At 39.1% G+C, this 15,418-nt stretch overlaps 1 non-coding gene across 1 annotated transcript; it reads right to left on the bottom strand.

Annotated features, from left to right (window-relative positions):
* Nucleotides 1–8,006: 8,006 nt before the first annotated feature.
* On the bottom strand, nucleotides 8,007–8,113 carry LOC141626031 (small nucleolar RNA R71). The gene has a single exon (XR_012535763.1). It is a non-coding gene; the product is annotated as a small nucleolar RNA R71 (small nucleolar RNA).
* Between the last annotated feature and the right edge of the window lie 7,305 nt (nucleotides 8,114–15,418).

The following is a 15,418-nucleotide window of genomic DNA, read 5'->3' as shown; positions in this document are numbered from 1 at the left end:
GATTGTTGGTTGTTGGTTAATGGTATTTGTCTATATCGTATTGAAATTGGTAATTGTTGATGTTGTAGTTGGTTGTGGTTGTTTGTCTGTGGTTCGCGAGGTGCGCCCTCGGCTGAGTGAAGTCACTTGCGGGAGAGGCTTCACGCCCTTGATTCGCCCCTTGTCGAACCCGCTACAAGAGGGGATTTGCACATTAAGGAACATGGGTTTGCGCTCGGAATAGATGAGCAGGGCTTAGGTGGGAACGACTGCGGTCCCCCACTGGCGTTGTGGATTACTGGTTGCAGCCGTAATCTAGCCGGACTAGACCTTTAGGCTAGTCAGGTGATTTGTGATATGACGTTGTTGGAGGATTGTATGTATTGTTGTTGTTGCATTATCTTATATTGTGTAATCAATAACTTGCCCCGTTTAATTGTTTTAAAAACTCTGCTGATCCATTCGGGAATAGCGAGCAGTGATTGAGCATGTATGATATGGATATGTGAGGGATAGCTGGGCTTGAGTCATCACGAGTCGTTTAGAAGTCTTCCGATGTGTCATAAAACTTTACATTTGCTTTAGTTGGTTTTGGATTTGGAACAATTGTATCTCGTTTCACAGTTTTGGATTTTGTCTTGTAATCACTTTAAACTTATTTATTTAAAGTACGTTCTTTTATGGTCAATTTGATATGCATTACCTCGGGTAACCGAGATGGTAGCACTTTCATGCATTAGGTGCTCTTGGTTAGGCACCTTGGTGTATGGGGGTGTTACTTAAAGAGTACAAACTACCACCATACATAATAAACTAGGTAAATAACAATTAGAAGAAGAAATTGGACAATTAACTTAAGCCATGCCTCATTATTTTTGAGTTCTACGATATCCATGGTTAGCTTCTTGCATTCTTCTTTTGCCTTCAATATTTCACTGTCAATTCCCCGGTTCGCTTCTTCAAGTTGATGTAGTAGACTTCTTGTTTTGACCGATTTTTACGCAACTTGGAATCCGGCTAGGCTATTCCAGGGTATTCCAGCCAGGGTAGATTATGGTGAGGTTAACTAGTATCATCCTACTATGGTGATGTCGTAATTGTACCTTTGCAGGGAAGATCATAAAGTAAAAAGAGACATATTAAAAGTAAATAATAATAAAAGGAGACATGACACAATGATTTATATGTGGAAAACCCCTTAAAAAAACCACGGGCACCAAGCCATGAGAGGATTTCACTATGTATTTTACGTAATATAAGAACAATGTTATAATTGCTAAATAATTGTAGTATTTGCTTCAAGTGGAGTAGATGAGAGTGGGATGAGTTGTCCCTTGAAGGAGCTTCTTCCCTTCTTATTTATAGTCACCGTTGGAGAGAAACAACCCCTTCCTTAAGATGTGGTGGTTGTTGCTAGTTTGTAGGTGAGACTCCTTAAATATAGTTGACTTCTTCTCTTCTCTTGACCGAGTGTTTGTTCTTATATGACTGGAGTTTTGTTGTTTGTTGCAACTAATAATGAAATAAGGTACCAAGTCTCCCTTATAAATAGGAACTAACTTGGACTTGGTTAATTCACACATGTGCTTAATTGCTTAACATCATATGCTAGGTAAATATCTTCTCCATATTGTATGCTGGCCGTCCACTTTATCCCTGCATACCTCTCTTGGCCTGTACCAATGCATGTAAGGCTAAACTGCTCTGTACGTAAGCCTGATTGTGTCTGCTGTACCCTGACAATGCCTGCCGTACTGCTGTACTTTGCTGACTTATAATAAGGCCTGACCCGAGTTGTACCCTGGTCAGTATTTTTAGTATGATGCCATGTCCGTCTGATATAGTCTTCTAACATGTCTCCTTGCCCGGACTGTTACGTTGAACTAGCCTGAACGGTACTACATGTCCGGTTCAAACTCGTCGTCAAAAGCTACCAACCAAAATGATATTTATAACTTCACAAACTACTCTTAGTAAAGAGGTAAGTAAAGGTGAGATCCCAAGAGACGGGTATTGATGTAGGATTCTCAATTGCAAATAGCTATGTCTTAGGGTGTCACAATTTGGTTTGAGGTGATGTGTAATCTAAACTAATCAACAAAATGAAAGTAAAGTAATGTAAACAAAGCAAAGCAATTAAAGAGGTTTGTAAACAAATGATTAAAAGCACTAGGGTGTCATGGGTTCATAGGGGATTCATGGGAGTAGCCCATACAAACATGTTCTCAATTAGATGCAAGCACTTATTGTTGTAATCTGATCGAGTTAGTGTATATCTTACAATCCCTAAGAAGGTTTGGGTCCCGAAGCCGAGTCGTCTAGACTGTACAACACCTACAAGTCGACTTAATCCTTTCTATTCAACTCTATGCATGGTCTAATGAGGCTCGAGTTGGTTTATATCTTACAAGCCTCATTGAAGAGATAAGGAATGGATAAAAAAATGCAAGTATTCATAGGCTCGCATTTGATCAAACATAACATGTGCATAGGTTGAAATCACAACAAGCAAGCAAATTAATTATGAGAACATATTAGATTAAGCATAGATCAATCCCCATGTTTGTTTTCCCTAATTCCCCATTAACCCTAGCTAAAGAACTACTCACTCATGATCAAGTTTAGCATGCTAATAAGGTTGTCAATCATACTAACAAAGCAAAAGATGATGAATAAATGAAAGTGATTAACAATAATTAAACAAGGGTAAAGAGGAATTATACCTATGAAGATGATTCCAAATAATAAAGCAAAGAATAATAGAAGTACTTGATTATTAATAGAAGGTTGTCAATCCTCCAAATAAACCCAAATAATCTTCTAATTGCCCAAATAAAAGGAAGAACAATAGAGAAATTAAAGAAAGATTAAGATGTGATTAATATTGAGAAATGTATTACAACTAAATTAAGACTAAATTATGATAGGATTAAGAGAGTATTAAGAGTGGATACTAATCTAGGTAGTACAAAGGGGTATTTATATTAAAGATAAGGTACAAGAATTAGGGTTACTAAGGGCTTAAATGACTATTAAGACCCTAAGAAAAACTTAAGGAAATGCTACTCCTGAGGGACATGCGCGGATCCTCCTTGCTAGTCCTGCCTCAATCCGCTTGTCTCATACTATGGCACGGGCTGTTCTGTCTTGAGATCCGCTCGGATCAGGGAGGGGACGCTTGGATCCTTCCTCTCCAATCCGTTCGTCCTGGGATCAAGTCGCTCGGATCCTGGCAGATTGGTACGCCCGGATCATGCTCGAGCCGCTCGGATCCTTGGCAGAGTAGTTCTCTTGTTTAGCTCCTTAACAATCCGCAAGGATCATGTTGGGGATACAAGGATCTTTTCATCATTGCCCATTTCACTTTATTTATCTACTTAGACCTCTAGTGTTGGTCTTCTCTCCGATGTTGGTCATTGGATGTGATCCATTTAGCTCCATTTCGCCTCATAAATGCAAGGATAACAATCCCTTCCTACCAAGGAGACAAACCTCAAAGAATATGCAAAATGGGAAACTAAAGATAATAAATGACCCAATTATGTGCTAAAAAGCATAGGAACGAGGTTAATTCGGGGACTAAATGTGCTCAAATATGAGTCACACCAAACATCCCTAAACCGAACCTTTACTCGTCCCTAGTAAAGAGGTGGCTAAAACTAGGACCTTTACTTAAACTAGCCTACTAATATAACCGACATGAGACAATTAGCGGGTCTCACTCCGCCCCTTCAACTCACAACAAGAGAACCATGAGGTAGGATGCCTTCTTGTAAGGCAAGGTGGGGCTTGCCAAAATGGCGATACATCCAAGCATTAAGCACACAAAATAAGTAATTGATGCATCTACAAAAGAATAGCCACTTTCCTCATCTAAGTGGCGGAACTTATGTAAAAGGGAAGCAATCTAAGGGTACACACTCCATCATAGATACGGTTTCTTCAAACTACTAAGCGTAAGAGGATACCAATAAATCACCTCCAAGTTGGGTCAAGCTAGGGTACCTTTGTCCTCAATCGTTAAATGCTTTCGTCTAGAGTAAACTCCTTATGGTGTTAGAAACACTGTACGATCGCAGAATTCCCCTTCTTGCCTAGACAAGAAGAAGGGTCGTCCCTTCTCCACCATGCATAAAAGTGGGATCAATGGAAAAAGGGTCAATGTATTTTGAGTTTCATGATGGGAGTTTGCGTTTGATTTTGTTATTCCCCCCAATTTCTTGTGGCATTTGACATTTTTTTTAGAACAATTTCTTTTTGCCATTTCTTGATGTTTGGCATTCCAATACTTGACAATTTTCAACTTTTGCATTTTTTGAACATTTTAAAAGTCACCCTAATTTGTAACGAGGGTGCTTATATTTGAAGCATAGGAGTTCTCGTTTTCGTACTCCTCTTTTCTTTGATGTAAATTGCAAACTTTTTAAATTTTTTTCATTTCAATGCTTGAACTCAAATTGATAATTTTTGTGCCCATTCCCTTTTTGTTGACAAAATGTGATAGAAATGGAAGATGGTTGAATGGCTTCAAAGGTCACCTTGGAATAAACGGTAGCCAAGGAGTTATCACACCACAAGGTACTCTTGACTAGGCCTTAATCCATGGGTCAAAGGATACTAGCATGACACATCCTAGGGTGTTTTAGAAGCATTCTAGTGAGCATAGTCTCAAGAAGAAAAAGTATCTACAAGGACCTTATATACACTTGTCAAGTTTCCCAAATAGATGTTATCACAAAAATTTTCCTAAAATGCAACTACATGCCATGATGCAACTAACATTTATAAAACCTAATGCAAATGCTTCTATCAACTAGTATGTCATATAAACTAAATGCAACTCCTAAAATCACATTGATGTATACCGCATCAATCAAAATAAAGCCACATAATCATTAACATAGAGAGGAAAAAGAGATTAGAAAGATCATACCATGCGATCTTTGAAAGATCATAGATCCATATTAGACTCTCTAATAAAAATAAATTATCTCATAATTTATCATTTAGGTGATCTATGTAACATGCATGCAAATATAAAAGCATGAAAATGAAAGTTTAAGGAAAAACAATTTCCTTACATTGATTTTATGGTAAAAAGGGCACAAATTAGTTCACCTTACTAGTTTGTTCTTGAGCTTATAACAAATGGATGATCCTCCTTACAAATCTTCAAAGATAAGATCTCCTTCAAGATGCACCCAAGAACTTACCCAAAAATAATAACTAGTATTCAACTAGAAACTTGTCAAAATATTACCCTTGATATTATTTGTAATATTACTAACATTTCTTAGTAATAAAAAGGATTACTAACTTCTTAGTTAAGATGAATAATGATTTTTAGAGAGATGATAGATTTTTTTTGTTCACATGCAAAACATACAAATGATGTTGTGTAGAAAAATGAACAAAGGATGTAGTATAAGAAAGGGAAAAGTGGCGGGTGGATGTGAAGTGTGGTAGTGGACAAATTGTCTTATATTATTTAATCTTATATCACATGCAAAGTCTATATAAGATAACTTATGGTAGTATATTGATGTGACCATAATTGGCGCATATTTAGCCCCCGAATTACCATTGTTTCCATGCTTTTTAGTGCCTATTTGGGTCATTTCTTATCTTTAGTTCTTTGTTTTGCATATTCTTTGAGATTTTGATCCCTTGGTAGGAAAGGAGTAAGAATCTTGCATTTTCATGGCAAAACGAGGCTAAATTGATTGTATTCAATGACCAAGCATCAAGGAGAGACAAGACTAGAAGGCCTTTGTACATATCATAGTAGAAGAACAATGTTGAGAAAAGGATCCTTGAGTCCCCGAGGAAATCCCCAAGGAATTTATGAAGAAAAGGGAAGAAAAAGAAGAAGAATTGAAGCTGACCAACAATCCGAACGGATTGCAGACAATCCGTCCGTCCAGCCCAATCCGAGCGTCCCACCTTGGAATCCGCTCGGATTCCCCCAGCATAATCCGAGCGTCCCTCTCCCGAATCCGCTCGGATTCCTCAGCCCAGATCCGGCCGTCCCGACACCAATCCGCACGGATTTCAGTACAGCACGGCTTTCATTCTTCAAGCTACGAAAAGAGAAGCCCTTCTCTCGGAAAATACCGGATTCTCCTTGCTCAACTTAAAAAGTGTAATTACTAGTTTAGCCCTTAGTTAACCCTAATGAATCCTCCCTAATTTTCACTATAAATACCCCATTAGGCTAATTAGAGGAGCATGTTCTTCTTATCAATAATTAGTGTAGTTAATATCAATCAAATCTCTCTTCAATATTGTAATCAAGTATTAATCAAGTATTAATCAAGTATTAATCAAGTTTTAATCCAAGTTTTAGTTCTTTAATCTCTCTCTTGTTCTTCCTTTATTTTGGGTAATTGAAGATTATTTGGGTTATTATTGGGAGATTGACAACCTCTCAATCTAGGATTCAAGTACTTCTATTATTCTTGCTTTATTATTGGAATCATTAGTAGGTATAATCTCTTAATCCCTTTTTAATTATTGTTAATTACTTTCATTTATTCATCATGTTTCATTATGTTAGTATGATTGACAACCTTTCTAGCATGATCAACATGATAATGAGTGAGTAGTCTCTTAGCTAGGGTTTAATGGGTGATTAGGGGAAACCAACATGGGGAATGATTCATGCTTAAATCAATATGCTTTCATATCTTATTTGCTTGCTTGTTTTGATCTTAATACATGCACATGTTATATTTGATGAAATGCTAAGCCTATGAATCCTTGCATTTACTATCATCTTCTATCCTTTCAACTTGACTTGTAAGACATAACCCAACTCGAGTCTTGTTAGACCATGCATGTGTTGAGTAGGAAAGATTAAGTCGACTTGTAGGTGTTGTACAATCTAATCGATTCGGCTCCGGACCCAAACTTTCCTAGGATTGTAAGATATAACCCAACTCAATCCATCACAACAATAATTGCTTGCTTATAATTTGAGAACATGTTTGTATGATCATATCCCATGATTCCCCTATGAACCCATGACACCCTAGTGCTTTTAATCAATTGTTTACACCCCTTATTTTATTCATCTTGCTAGTTTATTTTCATTGTTATTCTAGTTTAGTGACCTTCTACATCAACCCAATTTGTGACACCCCTAGACACTACTAGTTACAATAGAATTCTCATTTCAATACCCGTCCCTTGGGATCCGACCTTTACTTGCCTCTTTACTAATTGTAGAGTTGTTTGTGAAGTATAAATTGTGTTTTGTATCGACCATTGACCAACGACCACATATACTTAATTGTGAACACGAAATGGCCTCGATCAAAAATGGCGCGTTCTGTGACGGGACGGTGTTTAATTGATTTAAGATTTCTTTGATTGTTATTAGTTGTGTCTTTTTCACCTTGGGGAAGTAAAACTCCTCAAGGTTTGTTCTAATTGTTTTCGAGTTGTTTGATATTTTGCATGTCTAGAAGGTTACAAAGAGATTTGTTACCTTTTGACCGTGAAATCGAAAGAACCTTGACGAATAATAGGAGACTTGTTAGGAGGAATTTGGGAGGTGTTGGTGAAGTTGTTCAACCCACTAGTGAGTTTGTCAATCCTTTCGCAATAGAAGGAGAAGAAAACCCATTAAACAATACCACACAAAATCCACCTACAATGCCTAAATTCTCGTCACACTCTATACCCACCGAGGAGGATCTACCAAATGGTACTCCTACACCGCAACATCTCACCGGTAATTTTATTGCCAAGTCCGCCTTCATCCAACTAGTTGAGAGGAGCCAATTCGGGGGATGCCTAGTGAGGACCCTCATTCTCATATGGAAACCTTTTGCGATTATTGTGATGCTATCTCTCAAACGGGCGTGACTCAAGACCAAATAAGATGGGTCTTATTTCCTTTTTCGTTAATCGGCACCGCAAAGCAATGGTTGAAGGGCCTTGATAAGGCCACCCTTGCAATAGATTCTTGGAAGAAGCTAGCTCTAGCTTTCTACAAAAAATTCTACCCACCGGAAAAGACTAACATGCTAAGAGCTCAAATTACGGGTTTTAAGCAAAGGGATGAAGAATCTTTGTATGAAGCTTGGGAGCGGTTCAAAGGTATTTGTCGCTCATGTCCTCACCATGGACTTAGCGAATGGTTTTTAGTGCAACAATTTTGGAATGGTTTATATGAAGATTCAAGGAACATTCTCAATATGGGATCAAATGGAATGTTCACCGAAGTTGATGACAATCAAACATGGAACAAGATTGAGGAAATGGCGGTCCATAATTCACAATATAGTAGGCCTCGCAAGGCTACTAGAGGAGGAAAGTATGAAGTGGACTCCGTTACTCAATTGGGTGCTCAACTTAGTGCTCACATTGACACAATCAACTTGAAGTTTGAACAAGCTATGGCTAGACTTGAGGAAAACTCGAAATCATCAAAGCATCATGTCAATGCCATGACGGCATCCTCATCAATCCCAAGTGGGATATGTGAGAATTGTGGAACTTTGGGTCATGACTCAAGTGAGTGTAGGGGAACAACCGAACCAGTTAATCCTTTCCAAGCTTACAAAAGTGGTACCCCTTATTCAAATTTTTACAATGAAAACACCAAGTTCCATCCAAATCTCTCATACAAAAGCCAAAATGTTCAAAACCCTCAAACAACATACACTCCACCACCCATGAGGAACCAAAATCAAAGACCCTTTTACAATCAAAACCAAGGTTACCAAAATCAAAATCCATACAATCACCAAAATGACCAAGGTTTTGATGTCCAAAAAGCGGTCCTCCAAATGCAAAAGAATCAACAAGAATTTTTCACCCAAATGCAAAAAGATAGCCAAGCAAAAGACACCACCATCAACAACATTCTAGCTCACACAAAGATGTTGGAAACACAATTGACTCAACTAGCATCTTCAAGCTCACAAAGACAAAAGGGGCAATTACCACCTCAAAGTAATCCCCCTAGACATGAAACGGTTAGTGCCATTCACTTGAGAAGTGGTACAAGATATGAAGCACCGAAGAAGCAAGTTGAGGATGAAGTTGTGAAAGCTAGTGAGAATGAAGTTGTTGTGCAAAACTCCAAAGAAGGAGAATCATCAAAAGAAGAAAGTTCAAAGAAAAATGAAGACAAGGCCAAAGAGAAGGAGCCCATTGTGATTAGACTTCCTTTTCCAAGTCGTCAAGCCAAGCCCAAATTTGATGATCAACTTGGAAAGTTCATGGAAATTGTGAAGAATTTAGAAGTCTCAATTCCTTTCACGGAATTAATCAATCACGTACCGACCTATGCAAAGTACATGAAAGATATCCTCACGAAGAAGAAGTCGATGCGGAAACTTGAGACTATCGCCTTCACTAAGGTGAGTAGTGCAATACTTCAAGGGAGTTCACCTCCAAAGTTAAAGGATCCGGGAAGCTTCTCAATACCGTGTACCATTGGCGACACGACGATCAACAAAGCCTTATGTGATCTAGGGGCTAGTGTGAGTGTCATGCCATACTCGGTAAGTAAAAGGTTGGGAATGGGAGAGCTTAAATGCACCAATATCACACTTCAAATGGCCGATAGATCGACGAAGACACCATTAGGGATATGGGAAGATGTCCCCGTGCGAATTGGGAAGTTTTTCATCCCGGTGGACTTTGTCATTGTTGATATGGAGGAAGATTCCAACATTCCAATCATCTTAGGAAGACCTTTCCTACACACCGCGGGTGCGGTGATTGATGTGAAACATGGAGAGCTCACTCTAGAAGTGGGAGATGAAAGCATAACTTTTAATCTTGACAAGACCATGAGACCTCCTCGTTTGCATGAGCCATGTTTCATGATTGATCATTATAGCCGGAAAGATGAAAGGAAGAAATCGGAACTCCAATGGAAGAAGAAAATTGAAGATGCTCCATTCAAAGAGCAAGTGAATTATGACAAGGAGAGCTTGCAAAGCTCATCAAAATCAACCAAGGAAGAAGAGGATGGCCTCATTGGCCAAGAGAAGAAATTGGGAGAGTTGTCTCCATCTAAGCAAGAGATTTTCAATGATCAACTCAATGAAGTTTGTGGTCTTTGGGATGACGAATTTGAAGGGGTCTTTAATCCCTACATTGGGCATGCCATCGATCATGATCAACAACAAGGGGCACGGTCTATTGAGGACCTCTACCATAACAATGAACAAGCTTTTGATTACTTCTTCAAGGTGTTGAGCAACATCAACAACACCTTGGACATGCCCCCTTGACATCTCATCAAGAATGAGAGTTTGGTGGAGTCCTCCCTAAACCACCACTTGTAAATATTTCTAACTCCCTAACTTACATTTCAATTCTTGTATTGCATTTTTGTCATTTTTGGATTTTATTTACTTTGATCAAAATAATTGTCATGTAAGAGAGAAGTGAGGGAGGGACTAACAATTTCAATTGATGTGTAGTGCTTTACCTTAGTGTGGGGATGGCAATTGCCTAGGCTATTCATGCCTTAGTAGTGCCCCCACAATGAAGAGCACAAGAAATGAAGAAGAATGGAAGAATGGTAAAGGGAAATGCATTGTGCACGAATGAAGTGAATCCGGGTACAAAGGACAGAACCGAGCGGATTCCGAGAATCCGCCCGTCTGCAGCAAATCCGAGCGTCCTGCGAGAAGACGCCCGTCTGGCTGAGCTGAAATTGCAAATTTCTTGATCGTTAAAGAATCCGAGCGGATTTTCGGAAAGACGCCCGTCTCACGTAATCCGTCCGTCTTTTATACAAGACGCCCGTCTTTGTTGAAGAAAACAAAGAAAATCTCGGACTGAAATCCGTCCGTCCCGCACAAAATCCGCCCGTCCCTCAAAAGAATCCGAGCGGATTCCCTTAATCCGCCCGTCTCTAGGCGGGATTTTGAAAATTTTGAAGCCGTAGAATCCGCACGGATTGCGCCCAATCCGCACGGATTGTCCCTGCGTTTTGAAATTGTCGACTTCTTTATAACCCACCCTACCTTCATTCATTCATTCATTCATTCACAAACACTACCCACAACATCAAAACCCTCATCCTCTCCATCACAAAAACAAAAACCCTCAACAAAATCCACCAAAATCAAATCAAACCATCCTTCAAACAACAAATCAATCACTCCATCTTCAATAACAATCAAAACCAAGAACAAATTCTTCAACCTTTGAGTCGATTTTTGATTTCATAAAGGCAAAGCCTTTCACCTTCAAATCGATTTGGGCATTCTACAAATTGAAGATTTTTGATTCTTTTCTTGGTTAGTTCATCAAATGGCAAGGACAAAGGGTGCAACAAAGGCAACAAAGGCACAAAAGGCAAAGGCTCTCTCTCAAAGGCAAAAAGCTCTCCAAACAAAGAAAGCTTTGACAATGGTGGTAGCAACACCAAACTTGGAAGTGCAACAACAACAACAACAAACTTCTATGGGAGCATCGCCTTCTACTCCGGTAATCGATCAACTCTTGCATTATCCGGAGGTAACTTTTATTTCCGATACCCATAGAAAGACATTTGCCAAGTTTGCTTTGAAATCAATTCAAACCACCAAATTCATATGTAAAGATGCTTTGGAAAAATTGGGTGTTCTTGAACAAACAAAAGCCTTTTTCAATGCCATGGGTTTGAAGAAATTGTTTGAAACAAAGGAAGTAACATACCCCTCCCTTGTCTTGGAATTCTTAAGTTCTTTAAAAGTCACCAAAGTTGAGAATAGGGAAAATCTTGAGTTTCGTCTAGCTAACATTAGTAGACGCATTACCTTTAAGGAATTGGGTGAAATTTTGGGTCTTAGCGATGAATCGAGATACTTTAAGCAATATGGGAAGTATGACCCCGAGCCTCTTTGGGAGGCAATCTCCGGGAAGAAATTTGATGATTTTTATGCTTGTCGTGCTCTTTTGGTCCATCATCCGGGCATAAGAGTATGGCACAAAGTTGTGGGAAATACCATAATTGCTAGGAAAGACACCAATCATTTCACAAGACTTGATTTTATTCTCCTTGAATCGGCTTTGAATATTGGAAGAATTCATACCAAGCCTTACAATTCTTTGAGGCTATTGGTTGATAGATGGCTCCATGTTGATAGTGGGAAGAAGGGTACAACCGTTATTGTTAATGGCGGCCTAGTCACGGTCCTAGCCAAGCACTTTGATCCTAATTTCAATAAGGATATCAAGTACAAGGCAAAGGAAGGTGGCCATCTTATTGATATGTCTATCATGATTAACAAGTTCAAGTGGGTTGCTCACAATCCCCTTGACACCAAGTATGGGTGGCTTACTAGTGAGGCTCGATCATTCACTTTACCCGCGAAGATTTGTCGTCTAAGTGTCCACCGGACCAACTATTTACTTCCCCTATCCGAAGAAGCCGAGTACATCATTCAACAACAAAAGGGTGATCATGAAACTCCCTCCTCTTCCATTGTTATACCGCCTTACCCCTTTGTGTATGAAGAGTTCAAACCGCAAGGAGTTGAAATTGGGAAAGACTATGTCACTCTTCTTATGAAAGCCATGCACAAGCAAGCTTATGAAGATCGGAAGAATGCTTATTTGGCTCAATATCCTCCCCTCCTACATCTAGCTAGGCAAGGACTCCTTGATCCATTTTGTCCTTTGCCTAGTTGGGCGGATAAAGAAGCCTTATTTCCGGGTGCATCTAGGGACGTGGTGGAAGACAATGAGGTTGTTGGAAATGGTGAAGAAATTGATGATAATATTGAGGAAGAAGCAAGTGGAGATGGAGAAAGAGATGGTGAAGATGATGATGAGGAAGAAGAAAGTGACAAGGAAAGTGGCAATGTGACCACTTCTCATGAGGGAAGTGATGATGATGATAGCATGATGGAAGACTAGCCTTGGAGACTCCTACTCTCCCACGGTTTGTCTATATCTCTTTGTATTTTATTTCATTTTGATCATTGTTGGAGTAGTCCTAGCAACATCAAAGGACTCACACCTCGGTTCCATTGAGGTGTTCTTTAATTGTTCCCATTTGTAAAATCCAAAATGACAATCTAGTTTCATGCATAGCATAGTGTGTGCATGAACTATACCCATCCTTGACATTAGCAATAGTGTCTTATTTGGTTTGGGGAAGTTAATGCATACACAACGGGAGGTAATCTAAATTATTCTCTCCGTCATAACAAAAACCATGCATCATGTAGTATAGCTTAGTGTAGAATTGCATTTAGTATAGAAATCATGCATCATTTTTGCATAATTTCCATCATTTTGGCCATTGAGGACAATGCCCATATTAGTGTGGGGATGGGAATTCTAACACTTAACTTTTATTCAAAAAACCCATAAAAATTTGAAAAAAATTCAAAAACACAAAAACATGTTCATTTCCTTTGTAGTGTAGTCTTGTATATATTGCTTTGTATATATTGTGTTTGTTTTATCCTTGTTCACTTTGATTGACTACGCCACATCCGAGACATGAGGATATTGAAGACCGCATGGTATGATCTTTCCAATCTCCTTTTTCCTCTTTATGTTAATGACTATGTGGCTTTATTTTGATTGATGCGGTAAAACAATGTGAACTTAGGATTGCATTTAGCTTATATGCCATATTAGTTGGTAGAATCATTTGCATTAGGATGTGTATATGTTAGTTGCATCATGGCATGTAGTTGCATGTTAGAAAAATTTTGCGAAACCGTCTACTTGGGAAGCTTGACAAGTGTATATAGGCCCTAGTAGATGCTTTTTATTCTTAAGACTTTGCTTGTTAGAATACTTGTAAAACACCCTAGGATGTGTCATGCTAGTATCCTTTGACCCATGGTTTAAGACCTAGTCAAGAGTACCTTGTGGTGTGATAACTCCTTGGCTACCGTTTATTCCAAGGTGACCCTTGAAACCATGCATACTTCCATCATTCATCCATGTTCTACCATACATTTTTGTCATCAAAGGGAATGGGCACAAAAAGAAATCAATTTGAGTTCAAAGAAATGAAAAGTGAAAGAAAGTTTGCAAAAATGCATCAAATAAAAAGAGGAGCAAAAATAGAACTCCTAAGCTTCAAAAACAAGGCACCCTCGTTACTAATTGGGGTGACTTTGAAAATGTTCAAAAAGAAATGCAAAAAAGTTGTCAAGTATTGAAAAGCCAAAAATCAAAAAGAAATGGCAAGAAAGTGTTCTCAAATGTCAAATGCCAAATGAAATTGGGGGGAAAAACAAAAATGAAAGCAAACTCCCAAAATGAAACTCAAATATCTATCAATCCCTTTATCCATCATATCCATTTTTGTGCATGGTAGAGAGGGGACGACCCTTCTTCTTGTCTAGGCAAGAGGGGGAATTCCGCGATCCTCCAGTGTTTCTAACACCATAGGGGGTCTACTCTTGACAAAAGCATTTAACGATTGAGGACAAAGGTACCCTAGCTTGACACAACTTGGAGGTGATTTATTGGTATCCTTCTAGGCCTAGTAGTTTGAACAAATTGCATCTATGAAGGATTGTGTGCCCTTGAATTGCTTCCCTTGTAGATAATTTCCGCCACTTAGATGAGGAAAGTGGCTATTCTTTTTGTAGATGCATCCATTATGTGATTTTATGTGCTTTAATGTTTGGATGTGTCGCCATTTTGGCAAGACCCACCTTGCCTTGTAAGAAGGCATCCTACCTCATGGTTGTCTTGTTGTGAGTTGAAGGGGCGGAGTGAGACCCGCTAATTGTCTCATATCGGCTATTATTATTAGGTTAGGTTAGTATTGGTCCTAGTCTTTGTCACCTCTTTACTCGGGACGAGCAAAGGTTCGGTTTGGGGATATTTGATGTGACCATAATTGGCGCATATTTAGCCCCCGAATTACCATTGTTTCCATGCTTTTTAGTGCCTATTTGGGTCATTTCTTATCTTTAGTTCTTTGTTTTGCATATTCTTTGAGATTTTGATCCCTTGGTAGGAAAGGAGTAAGAATCTTGCATTTTCATGGCAAAACGAGGCTAAATTGATTGTATTCAATGACCAAGCATCAAGGAGAGACAAGACTAGAAGGCCTTTGTACATATCATAGTAGAAGAACAATGTTGAGAAAAGGATCCTTGAGTCCCCGAGGAAATCCCCAAGGAATTTATGAAGAAAAGGGAAGAAAAAGAAGAAGAATTGAAGCTGACCAACAATCCGAACGGATTGCAGACAATCCGTCCGTCCAGCCCAATCCGAGCGTCCCACCTTGGAATCCGCTCGGATTCCCCCAGCACAATCCGAGCGTCCCTCTCCCGAATCCGCTCGGATTCCTCAGCCCAGATCCGGCCGTCCCGACACCAATCCGCACGGATTTCAGTACAGTACGGTTTTCATTTTTCAAGCTACGAAAAGAGAAGCCCTTCTCTCGGAAAATACCGGATTCTCTTTGCTCAACTTAAAAAGTGTAATTACTAGTTTAGCCCTTAGT

Source organism: Silene latifolia, chromosome X, assembly GCF_048544455.1.
Source record: "Silene latifolia isolate original U9 population chromosome X, ASM4854445v1, whole genome shotgun sequence".
NCBI lineage: Eukaryota > Viridiplantae > Streptophyta > Magnoliopsida > Caryophyllales > Caryophyllaceae > Silene > Silene latifolia.
Note: the sequence above shows the minus strand (reverse complement) of the source record. Positions and strands in the feature narration are given on the sequence as shown.